Source organism: Triturus cristatus, chromosome 5_2, assembly GCF_964204655.1.
Source record: "Triturus cristatus chromosome 5_2, aTriCri1.1, whole genome shotgun sequence".
In the NCBI taxonomy this organism is placed as follows: Eukaryota; Metazoa; Chordata; class Amphibia; order Caudata; family Salamandridae; genus Triturus; species Triturus cristatus.
The window spans coordinates 547,617,457-547,639,413 of NC_140588.1; the positions used below are offsets into that span (position 1 = coordinate 547,617,457).

Here is a 21,957-nt window from a genome sequence, read left to right on the forward strand (position 1 = left end):
GTCGCAAGTTTGTTAAGTTCAGATTTGGCCTTAATCAACTCATGAAGTACCGAAGATGATTTGGAAGTGAAATAATTATGTTCCAATAATTTAAGCTGTTGTAGTAGAGCTGCATATTTATTTCAAGCAATTTTCTTTTTTTTGTAACATATGAAATAGTAAAGGCCCGGAAAGAGGCCTTATAGGCATCCCAATTATTGGAAATAGAGGTGTCCATGGGATTGTTAAACATGAAAAACTCATTAATTAAAGCCGTGGCTTCTGTAATGAAAATAGTATTCGATAATAAAATGTCATTAAGCTTCTAGCGGCTGAATTTTGGGGAGCTTAAGGAAAGATCCAAAACAGTAAGGGCTGGTGCATGATCGGATATGAAAATAGACCCAATCTCCGATGATTGATTAGATGGAAGCAGGGGTTTACTAACTAAAATATAATCAATCCTGGACCGTGTTTGATGAACATTGGAAAAAAAAGTAAATTCGAGAGAGTCAGGGTTACAAGTCTTCCAAACATCATACATCGGCAATGGCCGATTGGAAAGCTTTGTGGGATTTATCTGGATGAAACTTGCACTTAGATTGTCTGTCAGAAAAGGGGTCAATCCATTGGTTAAAATCACCGGCAATAATAATATTAGGACATTCAATCGAGGAAAGTAAAATCTTAATGTTATGCCAAAATGTAGGATCTGGTCTAACCGGACCATAAATATTCAATAAGACCATATCCCTGCCTTGTACAACAACCTTGGCCATTACCCATCGTCCATCAACATCACTTTGCGTAGATAAAATTTGTACAGATAATGACTTATGAAACAATATAGCAACACCCCCTTTTTTACTAGAAGCAGGAGAGTGAAAAACTTGACCCACCCACTGTCTTTTTAACTTAAGCGATTCTGCTTCAGTACAATGTGTTTCTTGAATTAAAGATACCTGAGAGTTTAGTTTGGATAAATGAGAGAGTACCTTCTGTCTTTTGACGGGGTTTCCAAGACCACGAACATTCCACGTGACAAAATTATACATGATGGAGGGACGGGGGGGCAATACATGTAGAGAGATGATACACTTCAGGGATACAGCTAAAAAGAAAAAAACACCACATATGAGATGAGTAGAAAAAATATGCTATACAACAACAAACAGTACTAATGGACATATGCAACGAGTAGAACATTATCGAGTAGAAGAAACATATAAAAAGAAAGAACGAAAAAGAGAAAAAAAAAGGGGAATAGAAATAGAAGAAAGAGAAGATAGATCAAGGAAAGATATCCAGATCTAAGAAAAAGCAACAATAACGGATGCATGGAGCATAACAGCACAGACGAGAGATGAAACGACAGAGAGAAAGATAAAAAATAGTAGAATTATGAACAGCCATAGTAAATAAGGTAAATAAGGACGGTAGGAAGAACCAGTTGCAGAAGTCGTAGAAAGGTTCTGGAGAAAAGACCTCAGTTTAAGAGGGTCATCAAAAGAACGTGTGGAGCCTTCGTGAGTAATTTTACAGAGACAAGGATGGAGGATACCATAACAAATATTCAATTGTCTCATTTGTCAAATTCCTTTCTTCTTGCATTAGTAGCATTAGACAAATCTTGAATATGAAGATGTTATGACCCGACCATTTAAGGTGACGTTTTGCTTTGGCTGCAGAAAGGACTCGCATTAAATCAGTAAATCAGTAAGTTCCAAAAATAACATGATGATTCCTCTAGGTTTAGAAGCATGAGGTTGAATACGAGCAAGTCTATGAGCTCGTTGAATCTTTAATGAAGGTTCTGGTGAAAGGTCTAAAAGTTCTGACAAAAATTTCTTTAGAAAGAGAAGCATATCTGGACCTTCAAGATTTTCTGGCAGACCATAAAGACGTAGGTTGTTGCATCTATTACGATTTTCAAGGTCCTCAGTGTGAAGCTTGAGACGTTGAATTTCCTGTTCCAAAATCGGGATTTTAGTAGCTACATCTTGTATATCACTGATGCGTTGCTCCATATCTAACACCTTAGCTTCCATATTAATCCATCTATCCTCTATTTGTTGAAGCTTCTCGTTAGTCGTGGTCATAAAAGACTTAAGACCCCTCACCTCATCCAAAATAGTGTCAAGAACAGGGTTTTGAGAGGATAATATGGGTGACGGAGGGTCATTTTTGGCTCTCTTGGGTTTGGTACCTGAAGACGAGGCTCTGACCGAAATTGGAGCTTCATTAGCCATCTTGAAATGATGTGGAAGTCGAGAAGTGATTTTTAATAAAGGTTTCAGTCTGCCCATATGCCTAATGAAAACACACCACTAATCAACGAGGCTCCAGAGAAAAAGATACCAAAAAAGAAAACATGTTCAGTAGAAAAAAAATAAGAAGTGCGTCACCCTCCGTCAGCACTCTAATATTAGTTGACAGGCATCCAAGAGAAAACGACATGTCATTTATTAAGTCAAATACCAAGTTATCAAGAAGCTAGGAGGTGTGACAGGAATGTAAAATGCAGATATCAGCACCTTTAAAGAATATCCATGTTTAGATAAAGAGTAAGGTGTACATGTTGAAACTTGAGGTGAAGAGAAATAAAGCATATGATCACCAGCGGTTGCAGGGCATATTATAGTCAGCATTTACAATGCAAGTAGAGATTTGGGAGTCTTCTGCCATTCTTCATGTAGATAGAGATAAAAAAAACACAAAAAAAACGTTGCCGCTCGTTTATTATATAAAGCGCCGGATTACCTTACAGCTGGCTGAGAGGAATGCGAGCGGCCGGTACAAAATGGCGGCCGCCGCTCGCATCACGATGAGAGGAAATCACCGCCGCTGCCGCTGGCTCAGACAATGTAGAGAGAGTAGTTGGAGCGGCCTCAATCGTCGCTCCGACGCATCATGAACCAAATTCCTGCATCGGTAGACCTACGTAGGCAGAAAGCAGGCTGCGATCCTGAGGAAAGCTCCGCGTTCGAGCGGAGCTTAATGACAAGCCGCCATCTTCATGTGGCGCGAGACCACACCCCCCCTTTGAACATACCTCTAAGTAACAATGGAAGACAACGTTTTTAAGTTCTTTGTTGAAGATGGAGGGGGGTGGATAGTTCTAACAAATGGCAGAACAGAGATCCAGAAGGATTGTTTGCGAGTACAGGATTTTTTTAAAGAGAGGGGTATCAATTTAAAGACAGTATGATCTACTGAATTCACAGGCTCCTCCTAAATTGATAAGTTTGAGGGCCAAGTAGGTTGAAGACCTTCTGTGTAGAGCCCTGTGGATGATACATGCTAGTTTAATTTGTTCTGGCTGCTTTAGGGAGACAATCGAGTTTTATACTTTAACCACGCGGGCTGCAGAAATCTGAGTGCTGGACTTAGTGGTGAAAGGTATACTCTGAGTATGCCAGTTAGAAGAATGTTACCATAGACAAGTTTTGTGAGAACTAGAAATTGGGAAATAGCCTGGGGACCTTTTCCTGGAAAAGAGGCTTGATTATCTGGAGGAATATGATTCGGTGTTGCACACGTCCTTGAACTGATGTGTGCATGAAGGTTTAGGTTCTAGTGCAGGTGAAGCCCATGCCCAGGGTTTTGCTGTTTTAAAAAGGGCTGGTTTATATTCTACAGATTTAGTACATCTATCCATAATTGTTTAGGAGTGTAACTATGTTGAGGAGACTTCATAAGAAATTACATCATCTGTGGGTTTAGTTTAAGGTGATGTAATGTCACTAGGATTATAGATCCTTTGTTATTTTTCCAAGGTAAGTCATATCACCAGGAGAGGAAACCTTTAGGTGCAATTGCATGTTGCCAGCATATAAGTGGGATGAAATGTTTGACTTACAGAGGAGAGTGGCTATGGCTTCCAGGTATAAGTTGAAAAGAGTGGTAGCAAGTGGCGTGGTCTAGTCACGAGCAGGAATGGCCACTTGACTTTTGAGCTCCGCTGTGAGACGAGCCCCGGGCGGTGACAGCAGCAACTGAGGCATGGCGGGGGTTTGCTAAACTGTCCCCCCACCTTGCCCACAACTTCTGGGCAGCTGATGCCGCCACCAGCCCACCCTGATCCTGCCGCTTCACGCGGGCTGCTGGACCTGGAGGCAGGAGTGAAGCCTCGGCCCCCAGCACTGGAGCCTCGTCCCTTCTGCCGGAGCGGTTCATGACTGCTGGCGGCCCTTCCCTACCTGAGGCCCTGACCCATGTCAGAGGTGACCTGTTGGGCCTGGAGCTGCCCAGACCTCCACGGTCAGCGGTGACGATGGTGACCCTCTTTGTTTTTTCGGTGGCTCTGGGGTGTGCAAGTAGAGGTCCATCGGGGCCTAAACTGACGGCATCGCCACTGATTGGTGGCCAAAGCCTCCCGGACCTGCATTGCCGTGGTTGGTGCAGTGCAGTGTAGAAAGGCAGGGGCCTAACAACCAGCCCCCGCCTCACTTACCCACTTACCCACTACCAGAACCTGCTGTCATAACCTAGGCTGGGGGCCCATTATGTTTTGACATTGCTGCCGAAAGACCTTAGGGCTGAAGAGGAGCCTGGGCTCACAACCTTCCGGCCCCTGTGGCAGTGGTGACGTTTGCGTTAAAGCGGGGGCCCAGCAATCACTTAACCCATCACCCTTCTCACTATAATCTATGCTGGGCTCAACCTATGAGGCACTGATAACCCTAAGGGCTGAAGAGGAGCGCGGGCCCGATCTGCGGCCCCTCTGATGCGAGTTGACCTTGCCACACCAGTTGCCACTGGAGCCTGCTCGAACCCCTGTGCCTGCTGGCCACACCATCCACCTTTAGGGGCCTGTCGGCCTTCAGGCGACCACGTGTTAAAATAGAATTGTTTCTGCTTGAGCATTATCCTATGTAAGTTAGCATTCGCAGAACCATTTTCTGTTAAGAGGCCATTTTAAATCATGATCAAAACGAATCCTTTGCTATTTGTGAGAAAAGACTTCTGCTAGGTTTAATTTCTCCAAGGTTGGGTTTTGCTTCACTAATGAATAGACCGTTCTTATTAGTGCATACCTTTCTCACTAGATACAGGCCTTTTCCCACTTGTCTGGTGACGGTCCCATCTGGAGTAACCTTGGACTTTGTAACTTTGTAAGATATCAGTACTGAGATTGTTTTTCTCTTGTATTTCATAGCTTTGCAGCACCTGCCTGGAAAGTTCCGTTATGGGCGTGTCCTAGCCCAGTTACGAAATGTACATAATGCATCTTTATGCTTGTCGATTTCAGTTCCTCTGCAGCACTCCTAGAGACGGGGCAGACTGGGCTCCACTTTGAGTTTACCTGAATAAACAGATATTGGTTTGTATTCTCTACTGTCTGCCCGACTCTTCATTTGGTATGGAAGGCTGAGAGGTGGTTATTAGTGACCCGGGTGACCCAAATTGGGCCACTTTCTTCACACGCAGCCCAGGACTGCAGGGCTGAGGCAACCCCGCCCTGTTCTGCCTGTGCAGGGCACCTTTGTTAAATCATCACCCAGAGGCTAGTGTGGTCCTTACAACCCTGCATGATGTGAGCGCACTCCTGGCATTCTTTTCCTGACCCCTGCTGCTCCTCGGACTTTCCGCTACTCCCCCTCATGGCCTGCTTGCAAGGAGGGCAGTAAAACAGGCCTGGGGGCTTTTGGGACAATTGAACCCCCCACATTTCTATTCAGCTCGCTTCCCTGCCGGAAAAGCTTGTGCAAGTACATCGGCCTCCGGGACTCCGGCAACAGACGATTGACGGCGACCATACCCATCGTTGGCCTGGCGCGCAGTGATGGAAACACTGTAGAATCATGTGCTGTCGACACGGATCCTGCCCACAATCTCCGAAGCCCTGGCATTGCCTCTAGCCTTCACTACTCAAGCTGTACTACCTGCGTGCACTGGTGGGCGATGACCTGGCTCCTCTTGGTTGCTACTGGGTTTACTGCATCACGGCGGGACCTGAGCAATTCACCTTGGCCTTGTCTGGCCTGGGGCGGGGCCCGTCAATTGTACTCCATCAGACCACACCGTCTCCTCTGGAGCCACAGCACCCTCTCTGAAATCCCCCTGGGGTAGTCACGACTTCCTAGGAGCCTGTGACCTTCACATACCTGACCCACCTTAGTCAGCGGGTCACCCTTCAGCACCCTCCCTTCCTCCCACATGCATGACTGCCACTGGTGGGCCAACAAATACCTCCGGCCTGCCGCTCAGAGACAGGCGACGCAGAACAGCAGCCACCACTCCGACTCTTGATCCCCAGTCTCGGCTAGACTTGAAATACAGGAGTACCGGATGATCCGAAGCAGCTGTGAACGAATGTCTCCTGGCAAGACCATGGGTAAACCTGCATGGCAGCTCCTCTTAAATAAAGCTGACAAGGGTAGAGTACTCTTAGCGGGGTAAATCAGTAAAGAAAAGATAGCGCTTGCCATCCCCAAACTGCCCTATCATAAAACCCGGTTGAGGACAGCTTCCCCACGGAATTCGACCGATGGTCAGGAGAGGAGGTGGTTGACACCCTACACACCATCTTTTGGGAGGCAGAGCAGACAGCTTCCATGGGATCCCTCTTCAACAAGGCGGTGATCGCGGTTTTACCTAAACCTGGGAGAGACCCTCTATTGTGTGGCAGTTACAGGCCCATCTCTTTGCTAAACTGCAACATCAAAATCCTGCCCAGTGTTTTAGCAACACGCCTGGGTGAGGTCATCCCTCCGAAAAGGTATTCAACTGCATTGAATGAGACTTCCTCTTTGCCACTATGTATGTTTTGGTCTGGGAGACCAATTTATTGCTAAGGCGCGGGGGATTCCTCTTTGACTCTTTTCCGATCTGGAGGAGCACCTGCCAGGGATGTCCTCTCTCTCTCCCCTCTTGTTTCTCCTGGCCATGGAACGCCTGGCATCTACCATTCATTATTCACCCAGCATAATGGCGTCCCACTCATTTCCAGCTGCTCCAAAATCTATCTATATGCGGATGATGTCCAGCTTACGCTGACGGACCTCAACTGCTCCCTCCCGGCCCTGTTGGACATCATTGCTGACTTCGCGGCCCTATCTGGCTATAAGGTGAACTGGGTCAAGAGCGAGGCCCTCCCACTCTCTGCCAATACCACATTGGTGGCCATCCATGGGTACCCTTTTCACTGGCAGCCCTCATGTCTAAAATACCTAGGGATCCTGGTTAATAGGAGCTGAGAGAAAATTGTCTCAAGCAACCTGGACCCATTACTGGCCCAGATGAAACTGGACTTCAAGAAGTGGTCCCATCTAGGGTTCTCCATGTGGGGTAGGGTGCAAGCAGTAATGATGGTCATGCTGCAGAGCTTTACATACATGCTCGGGATGCTCCCCAGACAGGTACCTTTGTCCACACTGTGCGTCATTGACTCCCAGATCCAGTCCTTTGTGTTGGGGTCCACGAGACTTGACTGGCTGCGTCCAAACTCATGGCACGCCGTTCCTACAGAGGATGGGTTTCCCTTCTTTGGAGCACTATGCCCTGACCCTCCAGCTCTCTCAATTGGCATACCTGCTCCCTGGTATCCCAGACCCACTTCAATGAGTTCATATTGAACAAATGCTACTCCCTGGAGGCAAGGGACTTGCCCTTCTTTATGGGTACTGTGCCCTCCAGTTGCGCCTCTCCCACACTGTGCTACATGCTAAGTACAAGGCCTGGATGGGCACCACTACCAACTGGAGGTAGACCCACGACCACATGACTAGGCACCTCTGAAGGGCAATGATGGTGTATGCATTGACGGTCGAACCCTATGCTGGATCCAATGTATAGAAAACGGGCATACACACCTTGGACCAAATCTTGCTTATTGGTGACCTAAAACCATTTGCCCAGCTGAGAGAGGAATTTGGCCTCCACACGCAGCAAACCTGGCGCTCCATGCAACTTCTGTACTGCCTGAGGCACTGCTTGGGTCCTCGCCCCTGGTCCTTACAGCCCTCAATCCTGGTGACCTATCTGAACATATGGGGTCGCTATAAAGGAGTGATGTCGGGACTGGCAGCCCCTTCTCAAGACACCTTTTCTCACAACCTCTTTCATGTACTCTTTGTGCCAAATGGCAAACCCGCTTACAGGACTCATATGAGGACGAAGACTGGGCAGACATCCTGGAAGCCCTGGATAAGTGCACAAGAGAGGCACGCCTAAAGTTCTGCCTTTTCAAAACACTCCACGTTTGGCACTGGTCACTGACAAAACTGAACAGAGCAGGTCTCCTTCCCCACACAAACTTCTGGTGGTGTGCAAACACACATAGCACACATGATCTGTGAGTGCCCTTCGCTTCAACCCTTCTGGTCACATATTGGAATGGTCCTGGATGCATCCATGCTGCTACGCCTCCCTCTAACCCCCTCAATCATTCTCCTCCACAATGTGGGGGACTCTCAAGATCTCTCCCACCCACAGCGCCGCCTCCTTCACAAGGCCCTGGCTACTGCCAAGACATGTTTTTTTCGCCTGTGGAGGTTGCCTGTGTGCCCATCCCACGAAGATTGGTTAGTGGCAATAATCTAAACTGCCTCACACAAATATGTAATTTACAACTTACAGGACCAGACTGAGCTATTTCTGCAGATGTGTGTGCCTTTCCTCCGTCACAAGGCCACCGACAGATAGCCCGCCCTAGGCCCTCCATCCCCTTGAATAGCACAACAACCCTCACTGCATTTCCAGATGGCCGCTGCCTCTCTCCCTCCTTTCACCACCCTCCTGTGCCACTGTCCTGTTATACCTCGCTTTTCCTCCCTCCTTCAGTCCCAGCCCCCCTGCCCCCTCTACCTTTCCCTTCCCCCTGCATTCCTTTAATCTCCATCCCTAGCCTCTAGCGCATCCTTTCCTTCCACTTCCTGTCCACCTACCCCTTCTTTACTCTCTTCTTCCAAACCTCCCTCACCCACTCCTTTGCCTCCCTCCCTCCGGACACACAGGCCCACAGGGCAGCAAGACACCCTCCCTCTTCAATAGTAACCGACATTGCCCCCGTTCCATCTGTTCCAACTTTCACAAGAACCCACCCATCCCCCTAGCAATGGAAGTGGGAACCACTCGAACCGACAGTGGAGGGCTTTCCTCCCCCTCGCCATGATCCCTGCTTTCCTCCAGACCTGCTGTCTGCAACACTCAGCCTCTGGAGACGCAATACTCTGTTGCCACTCCTTTTCTCAGGGACTGCCCTCAAGTACCCCTCCTCTCGCATTCTCCCATGCGAGGGCCCCTGGCCCACTGGCTCCTCACCACAAATGCCTCCTGAAGGACAGGCCAGCAGTGGGGAGGTGGGTCATTTCCAGGTTATTCCTGGATTTCAGCTTCCCTTTAATCTTGACTATCTCCAAATCTCCATACCCTTTTCCCTCCCCTTCCTCCGTAAACTGTACTGCATTGCACTGTCTAACATGGTTCAGTACTTTTAGCCTTAGATAGCATAAGGTGTTCATGTTGTATACTTTTACATTACTCAATAAAAAATTGCAAAAGAAAAGAGTGGTAGCCACTCTGGAGCCCTATGGAACTCCTTCCAGGAAAATAGGGTTGAGATGTCATATGCCCGTTTTATTTGTTGTGAATGATTGGAATGGTATGAGTCAAACCAACCTAGAAATGACCCCTCTAGGCACATCCACTCTTTCAAGATTTTTTAACAAAGAGGCAGGTTGACTGTGTCAACGCTTGCTGAAAGATCGAGGAAAAATAGGGGGCAGGATTCTCCTTTATTTAAAATGGTGTGTGCATCATCAATTACGTGAAGCATAGCTGAATCTGTGCTATACCCATCTCCACATTGGTGGGGATAAAGCTGGTTATTTTCTTTTCTGAAGGCTTTCAGCTGTTTCTCCACCTAATGTTCCAGGACTTTTGTCATGACACGGAAGAGTGGATACTGGTCAGAAGTTGCTCAGGACCTCATAGCCATCTTATGGTTTTTTTTTAACAGCAGGACAATCTCTTCTACTTTGAGATTGTCAGGGACAATTCCTTATGATAGGTAGTAACTAAACAGCTTAGTTATGAGGAGAAAAAAAGGTAGTGATGCTAGAGGAATTGGATTGTTGGTTGTCTGGGATGTTAGCCTTGGTCAAGCAACAGCCACACTTCCTAGCGGGTTGATATACAAAAGGTCACTAACCTGTGCTTAACCCTGGGTAGCTTGGCACAAAAAGCAGTCAGGCTCAAGTTAGAGGTGTATTAATGCACCACACAGACAGTAATAAGGTGAAACCACAACAAAAGAAGAATCACACACCAATTTGGAAAAATAGAGTACATTTTATTAAATTATTTCTCACCAAAATTATAAAAATCCAATCAGTCAAATGGGAATTACGAATTTGTGAAGTTTTTAGTACAAACTAGCACCTAAAAGATCAAGATGCCAACCGTGGACACCTAGTCTTGTGAGACCAAGTAAAAGTCGAAAAATAAGGCTGACTGCAATGGAGAATGGGTCAGATACAAAAAGTGACTTTGGCCTGGTCAGTGCTTGCCTTCAGACTTAGAAGAATTTTCAAGACAAAAGTTCTGAAAAGGTATCAGAGGGAGGACCGTCATCTTCGGGAAGCCGATTGACTAGTCGTGATGAAGATTTAAACATTTGGAATTAGTCACTTTTATGGAAGTTGAAAATCTCCAGCTGGGCAAGGCAGGAGGCTTTAGCCCACAAGAGTTTCAGGAGACCGGATAACCCTTTGGTTAACCCTTTGGTTAAGGACCGCTGAAAAGGATTTGCTGCTGCAAAGAAGGATGCAGCGGGAGATACCGAAAAGGCAGACAAAACAATGATGCCCCTGGGGTGGATCAAAGAGCAGGTTGGTTTCGGTCTTACCTCAGTTCTCACAACAATTTTTAGCCAACAATTTGTTGTGTCCCAAGTTTAGGCATTTGGCTATCTGGGCATGTTTAGCACCATCACCAAGAGTCCATAACTAGAGGGTCATCACTTGGGCAGTTAGGACTCACTCAGGATGTATCCAGGTGCAGGATCAAGATCATTGGAACATTTTATGTCCCTGAGACTCTGATCATGTGGGCAAAAAACTAGCCCTTGGAGTAACTCTCTTAGTCCTGGGTTCAAGTGATGAATCAGTCTTCAAGCAGCAGGACAGGCCTCTAAGGGTTCTAGGCAGGCTTCAAGCAGCAAAGCAGTCCTTCAGGTGCAGCAAAGCAGTCTTGTTGAGTACACAGCAGGCCACATCAGCAGTCAGTCCTCTGACAGTCCTTCTGCAGGTCCATAAAGTGTACCGAAGAGTGGGTCTGATGGCCCTATTTTATATTTGGTGCCTTATTTGAAGTTGGGGACATTTCTAGAGGTTTCTCTTTAAAGTGCTTGGAATTTCCTTGCTCCCCAGCCCTGAGACTGTGATCATGTGGCCAGAAACTTAGCCCTTGGAGTCACTTTCTTAGCCATGGGTTCAAGTGATGAAGCAGTCTTCAAGCAGCAGGGCAGCCCTCTGGGGGTTCTAGGCAGACTTCAGGCAGCAAAGCAGTCCTTCCAGGTGCAGCAAAGCAGTCTTGTGGAGTACATAGCAGGCCACAACAGCAGTCAGTCCTCCGAGAGTCCTTATGCAGGGCCAGAAAGTAAACTGAAGAGTGGGTCTGATGGCCCTATTTTATACTTGGAGCCTTCTTTGAAGACGGAGACATTTCTAGAGGTTTCTCTTTAAAGACTAAACAATACCTCTATGGGGTTTCCTGATTAGGTGATAGAATATGGACAATTGTCCTTTACTGCAGAGGCACTTGGCAGTTCTACGCCCTTCTGATTTAAGTTGGATCCCACTGTCCAAACTCTACTGAGCCATTGGACTGATCCATGGGCAACCCTTCCATCCACCTATGGACCCATCTGTGAAGTACCTAACCTTGATTTGCTCACAGATGCATCCCGGCAGGCAGACAGTGCCACTGTAGCCAACAAAGTGATGTGACCCATTTCACCCCTTGGATCCGACCTCTGCCCCCAACCCAAGAAAAACTCTGTCTATGAGGACAGCAAGCAACAGAGGCCACACACAGCTGTCACTATCAAGAGCCAGGCCTCAGCCACCCAGGAACCTCTGTGGTTTCTCAGAGTGGGTTGCAACAGCCCCAGATGTTAGATACCTTTCTTCTACTGTCCTTCCTACCAGTCCAGTGGTGATAGCCTGATATTGGTCACTGAGTCCAAGATCTGTAACCTGAGGCTGATCAGGGGTCAGGGATGAATCCTTCCTTCCCCTCACCCTCCATCTGGGCCTGTGTACCCTCCATTTGGGAGGGGCACCCCCAGAATTATGAGATTTCAGGGCACTCTGAGTGGCTGCCCTTCCCAGCTCCCCAGACACCGGGCATCCGTGGACTAACTATGACCATTCTCTGGGTCACTTCCCCACCCCACTCCAGGGATACTAGGGCCATGAGGTGGATAAACATCTGCCCCTGGGCTTGAGGTCCCCTACAAACCTGACCATTATACTGCTTTTGGGAAACCAGCCCTTCCACTACCATGGTTTGGCTTGCCTTAGTGACCCTCAGAGCAGTAACAAGGTCCTCCTTCACCTTGACCTGGTAGAAGAGATGACTCCCACCCTCAGTTATCAGGGTTATCATGCTCTCTGAGTCTGCCTCCCATCTAGGAGAGGCAAGGGCATGTTTTACAAACCTGCCCCTGGGAAATACTTCCCCCGGAGGCCACAAGGGCCACTCCTGTAGAGTTCCCACCAGTGGGTGGTTTCTTGTTACTGACCAGATCCCCTTGCTTGTGCCCTAACTGAGAGCAATCCATTCACCAACCTTAGAAAGGGGGGAGCCCTGGGCCCCCACCCACAAGAACCCCTCCTCCTATTCTTGTAAGAGGTTTGGGGTAAGCCCAAATTGAGCAGCAAGTATGGCTTTCATGGGGGGATAGTTTGTCTAGTCACCCACCTCAAGTGTGAGAAGTATGTCCCTCCTTACTGTAAGCATTTGCTATCATACACTACCCACATTACACCTCTGAAACCTTGTGCACCCTCAGAGTGCCCTCAAAAGCAGGAACACTTTTACCTATGTCATCTCCTACTATGTAATTGGGCACCAGAACCTGGTGAACCCTCAGTTCTCTAATGCACAATGGGGTAATACAGCCACCAATTCTGGGGGACTCTGGAGATTGTTTTAGCTTTAGGTCCAGCTCCTGCAGGCTCAGTTTATGAGCCCCCAGCAGTTTCTCTTCCTCCAGAGCAAGATGTTTCTCCTGCAGGGCTAGGGCTCTCTCCACTTCTGCCCTTGCTGCTTGTGCAGCCAGTTCAAGCTGGGCCTGCTACAGCTGGCACTCCCCTTTAGCTCTTCTGTCCCCAGGTCCTAAGGGGTAAGGAAATTGAAATACCCACTGTTCCCTGTGCTGGGCCCAGTAGTAGACCTCATTCCTGTGGGTCTCTCACTCTCCTCTGGTGGATCTCCCACTCTCCTCTGGCTCTGAGCCCAGGGGAAAAATAAGCTCCTCTCTCCGGGTCTGGAGTTGTTGCAAAGTTATCCTCCCCAGCCTCTCTTTTCTCCTACTCCTCATCCAGTACATCCTCTACATCATCATCCTCCCTTCATACAGCTTGCATTCTGCGGACATCCTCCCAGGGTCTAAGGATGATCTGAGATGCAAACTTAGGAGTGACATTAGGTGGTCTCAATTTCCTCTCCCTGCACACTTTCATCAACCCAGAAATGCTTTAGCTTTCAATGGCATTGGTATCCAACTTTATCTTGGCAGGCAAGAATCACAGGCACACAACATGTGAGGCAGAAATCAAAATTTGGAAAAAGGAAAAAAATATGTCCACTCAAGGAGAATTGGGGGAAAAAAAGTTAAATCTGGTATCAAATTACTTATATGAGATTTTTGCGTAACACAAATCACTGTGTGGTACTGCGCAAACACATGCCCTGGTCAACACAACTGAATGCTACTTGGCACGAAAAGCAGTCAGACTTAACTTAGAGGCAATGTGTAAAGTATTTATGCAGCACAGAAATAGTAATAAGGTGAAAATAAAACACAACAAAAATCCCACACCAATTTAGAAAAATAGACTACATTTTATTAAGTTATTTAAGACCAAAAAACCAAAAATACAATCAGTAGAACCAAAGTTATGAAATTTCGACAATTTAGAGTAAAAACAAGCGCCTAAAAGATCAAAGCACCAACCGTGGACATCTAGTCATGTGAGACTCTAGTCACGCGAGACTGGGTCCAAGTCGCAAAACGTGACCAACTGTGATGGAGCACGGGTCAGATACAAGAAGTGGATTGGACTTGTTTGGTGACTACTTTCGGACTTATAAGAATTTTCAAGAAAAATGTTCTGAGAAGGTAAAGTTCAGAGGCACAAGGCTACAGGTGGTGTCCGAAGAAGGAACATCATCATCAGGGAGCCATTGGATGAAGTCGCACTGTAGATTTCCATGATTGGACGTAGTCACTATATTGGAAGGCAAAAATCTCCAGCAGAATGAGGCAGGAGGATGTAGCAGACTATAGTTCCAGGAGGCCGATACTCCTGTAGCAAAGGGCGCTGAACAAGATTAGCTGCAGCGGAGAAGACCATAGCAGGAGCTACCGCGAAGTCAGGCCAACCAGCAATGCACCTTGAGTGGATCGACAAGCATATTTCTCTGGGTCTTCATTCAGTTCTCAGAGCAGTTATTATCAACAAAGTCCCAAGTTTGGAGTTTTGACTGTCTGGACACCCTAAGCACCACTACCAAGGGTCCTGCACTGAAGGGGCACTAATTGGGGGGTTAGGAGTCAGTCATGATTTGTCCAGGTGCAGGTTTGAGATGGTGGAAGCATTTTATGTCCTCAAAGCCATGATCAGAAAGACAGCAAACTTGCCCTTGGAGTGACTTTTTAAATTTTGATTATATGTAGATATAGGTTTCAGACTGATGTTGCATCAGTTGTTGTATCTTTGTCGACAGCTGACAGCTGCTTCATTGAACTGTTCTTATTTTTTGGATCTCTCCACGACTCAGTGTCTTACTTGTAGTTTTTAGTAGCAATATTCATTCTTTTTTTTACATTAATAATTGTTTTTAATGATATTCTGCTGCTATCTGGTTTTAAAACGCATAGTCTTATTACATTTTGGTCATTTTAATCTCTCAGTTTTGCATATGTATGGTATGTATGTCTTGCTTTTATGATTATCCTTAATCAAATAAAGTATCAATGTATCTTTGTCCTCATCTGAATCACCTGATACTTTCACAGTTTTTAGAAACATACAATAAAATGACATCTCTGTCACATGGCAGACATGTCAATCATTCTGCATTAATTGACAAAGATGGCACCTAACATCCATAAATATGGTGACCTACACTCTCTAAAATGCCGATCTCCATTCTCTAAAATGGTGACCTCCATTTTCAAAAATGGTGACCTCCATTGTCTAAAGATTGCTACCTCCATTGACAAAATCTTGTGACTGGTCCCATTTAAAATGGAGTCAGACAAGTTAGACCTAAGGAGCTTAACATCAGGTGTGGGTTCACGTTGGTATGGGCCTTTTATGTCCCGAAGGCGTTGATCAAGAGGCCAGCAAACTAGCCCTTGCAATCATCCTGCAGTCCTTTGTTCAAGTTATAAATTAGGGCTCAAGAAGCAGACCAGGCCTCAGAGGGTTCAAGGAAGGCTCCAGGCAGCAAAGCAGTCCTTCCAGGTGCAGCAAAGCAAGCTTGTGGTGTACACCACATGCCACAGCAGCAGACAGTCCTCAAAGTTCTTCTGCAGGTTCAGAAATGAATTGAAGAGTGGGCCTGGGGCCCTAATTTTGTACCTGGGGTCTTCTTTGAAGTAGGAAAATTATCTAGAGGTTTCTCTTTGAAGTGCTTAGAATTTCCTGACTCCCCTGCCCTGGCTCCAGCCTGGCTGCAAAGTGGTGACAAGTCCTTTATGTGAAGACAGAGCTCAGCCTATTATGTTACAGCTCCACATTAACATCCTACCACCAGATGGCCCATTGAAGCAACCCTAATCCCTCCTTTGTGTGACTGTCTGGGAAGAATTCACAAAGACAAACTACCAACTACACCTAGTCATGTGAACTAGAAGAGGCTGTGGGCATCAAATGGGAAGAAAAGGACAACTTTCTAAAAGTTGCATTTACAAAATTGTGATTACAAATTTGACATTACTATTGCAGAGGATTTGTAATTCCAATTTCATATCCACAAAACATGAAATCCTATCTGTTCCCAATCAAAAATTAGTACTTATTTCATGTAATAAGGCAACCCCATGTTATCCTATGGGACAGGTAGGCTTCACTTGTAGAGAAAAACGAGTTTTTCACTACCAGGACATAAAAAACTTAAAAGTAAATGTCCAACCTTTTAATTACTATGTACCCTTCCCTATGGGCTACCTAGGTCCTACCTTAGGGGTGACATATGCAATCACAGGGGAGTTTAAGGCTTGTAAGGGGGATACATTACCAACTCAAATTGGCAGTTTAAAGCTGCATTCAGGCTGCAATGGCAGACCTGGGACATGTTTTATGGGGCTACTTAAGTGGGTGCCACAATAAGTGCTGTAAGCCCACAAGAAGCATTTAATTTAACATCCCTGGATAAATGGTATACCATTCTACAAGGGACTTATACGTAAATTAAATAGGCCGAACAGGTGTACGCCAATCTTACCATGTTTAAAGAAGAGAGCAGAACAAATTAGAATTCAGTAACAAATGGAGGGAAAAAAGCAAAAGGTTTGGGGTGACCCATCAGAGAGGACCAGGTACAACATGATGTATTTGAGTATTTTGGCTAGGAAGGGGTTCATAATGTGTTTGGACAGTTTAAGGTAATCAATTGTAGATCTGAGTCTGGTATTGCCTTGAAGGATGCCTATCTTTTTGGTGGTTTGCAGGTTAGTTGTTTACTTAATTGTCATTGTATTCGTTATTGAATCAAGAGAGAGGTCCGTCATCTTTATTTGGTTGTCAAAAGCCAATGTTTTGCAGGTGTTAGACCTGGCATCTTTTGGCTTGCCCTGCCTTTTTGCTTTCTGACCTCCCATTTGATGGTATGCTGAACTTCGTTTTTGCTGGTTTAGTGTGTCTGTGCACTTGTTCTTTCTTTCTGTAATCTTTGACCCTGTTGGGTACTTGTTATTAGATTGTGTGTTGAGGAAACCTTTCTCCGTAGGCATTACATTTGTCTCATTACATTTGTCTGAGGGATTTCTGTCTTGAAAGTGTTCTTTTGAGAACCAAAGCATGGCTTTACTTATCCTTGACTTTGTAATTTCAAGGGTTGTAGGGACATTTTGTTTGCCACTTCTAGCACAGCTGCTTTCAGAGGGGGCATGGCATAGTTAGGGTTGGGCTCATCTGGATCAATTTCAAGGAGATGTTGGGGCATATTATCAAGGACGGCGTTAAAATTATCGCCGCTTTAGCGGCAGGAAACTGCCGCTAAAGTGGCGATAATGGGCTTGATAATATGCCGCAGAGAATTCCACTAGAAGCCCATGTTCACACCAGCATATTATCAAGCCCATTATTGCCGCAATTAGCGGCAGTTTCCTGCCGCTAAAGCGACGATAATTTTAACGCCGTCCTTGATATGCCCCATTGTTCTCTAAGATATACAAGTTAACATAATTAAAGTTTCTGATCCAGACCATACAATGTTAAATTGGCCCCTTGATGTAGTAGCATGGAACTGTGATGGGTATTAGGAGTAATCTGACCAGTCAATGAGGGTGGGAGAGTTGTTTAATCTAGTATGTTGTCTTTTGTATGGATAAGACCTAGATGTGATTTTCTAAAGTCATTATCAATTATGTGAAGCATAACGGAGCAAATCTTTTCTATTATGAATTCTAGCATTTGTACCACAGAGTATTGTCCCCGGGGGAATAGTAGATGCTGTGCAGTGCTGTGCATTTTGGTTCAGATGTTTTTACTCTCACTGAGAAGCTTTGAAGGCATGAAAGTTAGATTATTTTCAGTGAATCATGATTTTGTGAATAATTGCTGCTCCACCCCATGGTTTTCCTTCCAAATCTTTGCAAGCAATGTCATAACTAATGGTATAAGGCAGTCTAGATCAGGTGGTCATCCAGGTTTCAGTTAGTAACAGTATGTCCAGTTTAAGTGTTTCAATCACATCAGCAATTTTGAGGTTGTGTTTTGCCTCTGATCTGTTTTTGTGAAGTAAGCACATGAGACAGGAAGTCGTGAAGACAGTAGACGTTTGAATCAAGACTGAAATTAGATTTTAGATTTGCAGTGCTTTTGTTGGTTATGGGGATATGGTGTCTGTTCCTTGAGAGAATGGAAATCTTGTCATGAGTTCAATGGGTTGTACACCAGAGTTGTAGGAGAGTAGCAGTTCTTTGTGGAAGTTGATGGTGAGAGCATTGGTGCTCTCAAGGGTTGTGGGTCCCTAATATTGCAGGGAATATAGTCAACATTAAGAGGAATAAAGCTTGGGTGGTGGCCTTGGGTGGGAGTGAATGATTTTGTTTGAGGTTGTGACATGTTTCTGAGGTGGAAGGTAGGGAAATTGTTGACTAAAATGAGAGTATCTGAAAGGGATTATACTTCAGACTGGGGTAGGTCAAGAGTTTATTTTATACAACAAGTGTTCATAATGGATGATGTGCAAGGAAGGTTAGTTTGTGGACTTCGGTCAGCAGAGTAATCACTGGGTGTATGCCATGGAAGTTTAGAGGAGATAGGGATGTGAAGATTATCAAACATTTCTTCATAGTGTGGTGTTTCCGTTTCACTTGGTGAAAGGGTGGTGTAAATTGTTTCCAGTGTCAGATTCTGGGATGTGAGAATTTTTATGCGTGACTTAAGAGAAGAGTGGTTTGGTTTGTCTTGGAAGAGGATTGGAGGCATTGTTGATGGTGTGTGAGGGAGGAGTGGACTGCAGAGGGATAAAATATAGTTGTGGTTAGTATCAAAACTGACTCTAGGTGTGGTGACGTGTTTTGATCAATTGTGATCCATGACTTCCGTGTGAAGGAAGTTGGGTTCTAATGGACTTTGTATGTTGGCTGGACTAGGGGAGGAAAATATGGAATGATGAATTTTATTTTTATGTTTGAATGGACATAAGGGATTTGAGTGGGGGTAGTGTGTCATGGTCAAAGTCATTTTCTGTGATTTTAGGAGGGCCTTACAACAGAGGTTAAACTGGGTCATAGTAGTCTCTGAGCACTACATTACTATATTGTTGCTATTACATATGGTCACAGTTCTGGGAAGACTAGCTGAGAGATTTATGGTTAGATTTCTGACAAGTGGCATTTCTCTTAAATCTGAGATCAATAGTTCCTTTTTGGAAATTTACAGCCAGGGCTTTGTATTGTTGGTGAAGATGGAATTCGCTGTAAGGGGCAGAGACGAGGAGCAGAGCCGAGGTGAGCATACCGAGCTCGTTGAGCATTCCTGCTATGCCAAGCCGAGCTGGGAACTAGGCAGCCAGGGAGCCAGATGGGTCGAACTGACCAAAGCATCATTGTTATTACACCGTTGGTACTTGTCACTACTGCTGCCACCCATTGCTTCCATGCACTGCCTCCGAAAGCTTGCGGCTGAAGCTGCTTAAACTTGAGTTCGGTAGAGGCCAGAGGCGGACAGTGAGATCCTAAGGATGCTGAGGAGTGAGGACCCAAGTGCTTAAGTGTGTGGTGACCGAGAGTGGGGGGCAGACACTCCCAGTGGTAGACTGGGACCAGGGTTGAGTATTAAGTCAGGATGCAGAAGCGGTTGGTTTAGCAGCCTGTGCGGCTGGTGACTGCCTCACTCCATCTTGCCCCTCTCTCCCATCCCCCTCTCCTGTTCCTGTCCTGATATCTGCAACCTTTTTTATCAGGGCTAATAGCCTTTTGGTGCTCCATCTGAAGGTTCATTGCCGGTGAGGATTATTGAGGACACTTTGGTTGCCTTGCATAAATAAGGGCAGCAAGGGCAAGTTGTCAACCAACTAACAGAAAGGCACATAATTGCAATGGTACTTTAATTTTCCTAAAGTTTTAATCCCTTGAATAAGGGCACTCTTTCTCGCTTTAACCACCCTTGTAGCTGTCCTGAAGCCAACATATACAGAAAAAGTGCACCACTATCAGCATTGCTTATGGTCTCTGAGTGGTCCGAGTGGTTTGTGACAAGAGCAGGTATGTGCCTACTACCACTTCCAATGAAGGTGACGCCAGTCTTTAGCTTTCTTACTTGTCTGTGGTTGGGTCCTGTCACCACTGTCTCAACCATGCTCCGGACTTACTGGAGGCAATGATGACCACTCGCCAAAGGACAAGAAAGCTTCTGCAGTCACAACTATTTCCTTGCTCTCATGCTGATTGTGGTCAAATGGCAGTCACCAGTCAGGGGCTAGTCTGTACAAGTAATGCAATAAGCCCACGGGACATAAAACTCCATCAACATAATGCACGTAAACTTGACCTAACAACCGAGACAGATAGCCATAGCAAAGGGGACCTCATCTTAAAGTCATTGGCTCATGAGACTCAAAGTAGGTTGTGCGCTCAAAAAAAGGAGCTCACCCATCATGGTCACAGTCTGCCCCATCCCCTATTATTTCTAAAGTGCTCCTAAACGTATAGTCATACCCAATTCAGCTTAATTCAACCACCACCATTTCAACCTTTGCCGCAGTGCCAAGCAATTCTCCACTTCCATCCATAGACGAAGACTACAGTCTCCATTGCAGATCAAAATCAGCTTTCCATGCACTTTCTCACAGTAAGATCATGGATTTCTATTCTGTCAAAAATGAGGTAAGAACTCCCCCATTCCTCGACCTCACAAAATGCATACTTCAATAGTAACATCTCTTCTGTTAAAGGGAATACATGGCCCTGTTGAATTAACCCAGATGGATTAATTATGATTCCTGGTGCAGCACTGGCAAAGGGAGTGCTTCAAACAGGTGTCCAATAGGAGATTAAGGGGGATTTTCTATAGGACGTGTGATAACCATTGCAAAATTAGTTTAACCCCTTGTGTGCCACGCCCTTTCCCCGCCCTGTGCCGGCCGTTGCATTAGCGGGCGGGGTTCATGACGAGCTGGACTCGTCATGGGCACAGCGCAACCGCGGCCCATGACGAGTCCAGCTCGTCATGGGCACACAAGGGGTTAACGCAACTCTTCACATGCAGTCTATCGCGGGAAAATAACTCTGTGTTAACATGGTATTCTCGAGCCGGCGGCACCATGCTATAGTCCCACGATAACGCGTCAAATGACTGCACTAAAATTAACGCGACTCCGCAAAAATGAGAAACATCAACACAAAAAAAGTTGCGATGCCCCAAATCGCGATACAAAAATCAGCGACAACCAGCAACAGGCCTGCAATTCTCACAGGCCATGCGCGAAAATTCACTATAAAAGCAACAAAAAAAAACACACCAAAACCAAATCAAACTGGGTAGCACCATGGATGCAGGCGGACCGAGTGCAGAGTACAACCCGAACCCCACAAGCCCCATGGAAGACCAGCCAGGAACCCCGTGTTCGGGGAAGGTCAACGAGAAGAGGAAGAGGAAGATGGGGTTCAGTCCGCAGGAAGACCGGATCATCGTCACGGAGGTGATAGAACACTACCAACAACTGTTTGTCACCTCCACTGGGTCATTGGCAACACAAACGAAAAAATGTCAGTACATTGTCACCAACGTGAATGCAGTAGGAGTATCGAGGAGGTCAATGGAGGAGGTCAAGAGGTGCTGGCATGAAGTGCACAGCCAAACCTAGGAGAAACTCGCTGCCAACAGGAAGGCAGCAAAGGCGACTGGAGGTGAGAGTCCTGTGCCACAGGAGGAGCTGGATGAGCTGGAGGAAATGGTGGCCACAGTCATCAGTGTGGAGACTGTGCAAGGAGTTGGGGGTCTGGACACAGCTCGATGTGACCTGACCCAACAGCAACAGGTTGAGTAACGACCAGGGACTAGGGGGACT

General features: G+C 46.1%; 1 long non-coding RNA gene across 2 annotated transcripts in view; it reads right to left on the bottom strand.

The window, feature by feature from the left end:
• Nucleotides 1-21,957, bottom strand: part of LOC146823292 (uncharacterized) — a 426,450-nt gene that overhangs the window by 212,886 nt on the left and 191,607 nt on the right. For both annotated transcript variants that reach the window (XR_014962162.1, XR_014962163.1), the window contains exon 2: nt 975-1,090. This is a non-coding gene — a long non-coding RNA (uncharacterized LOC146823292). The remainder of the gene's footprint in view (nt 1-974; nt 1,091-21,957) is intronic.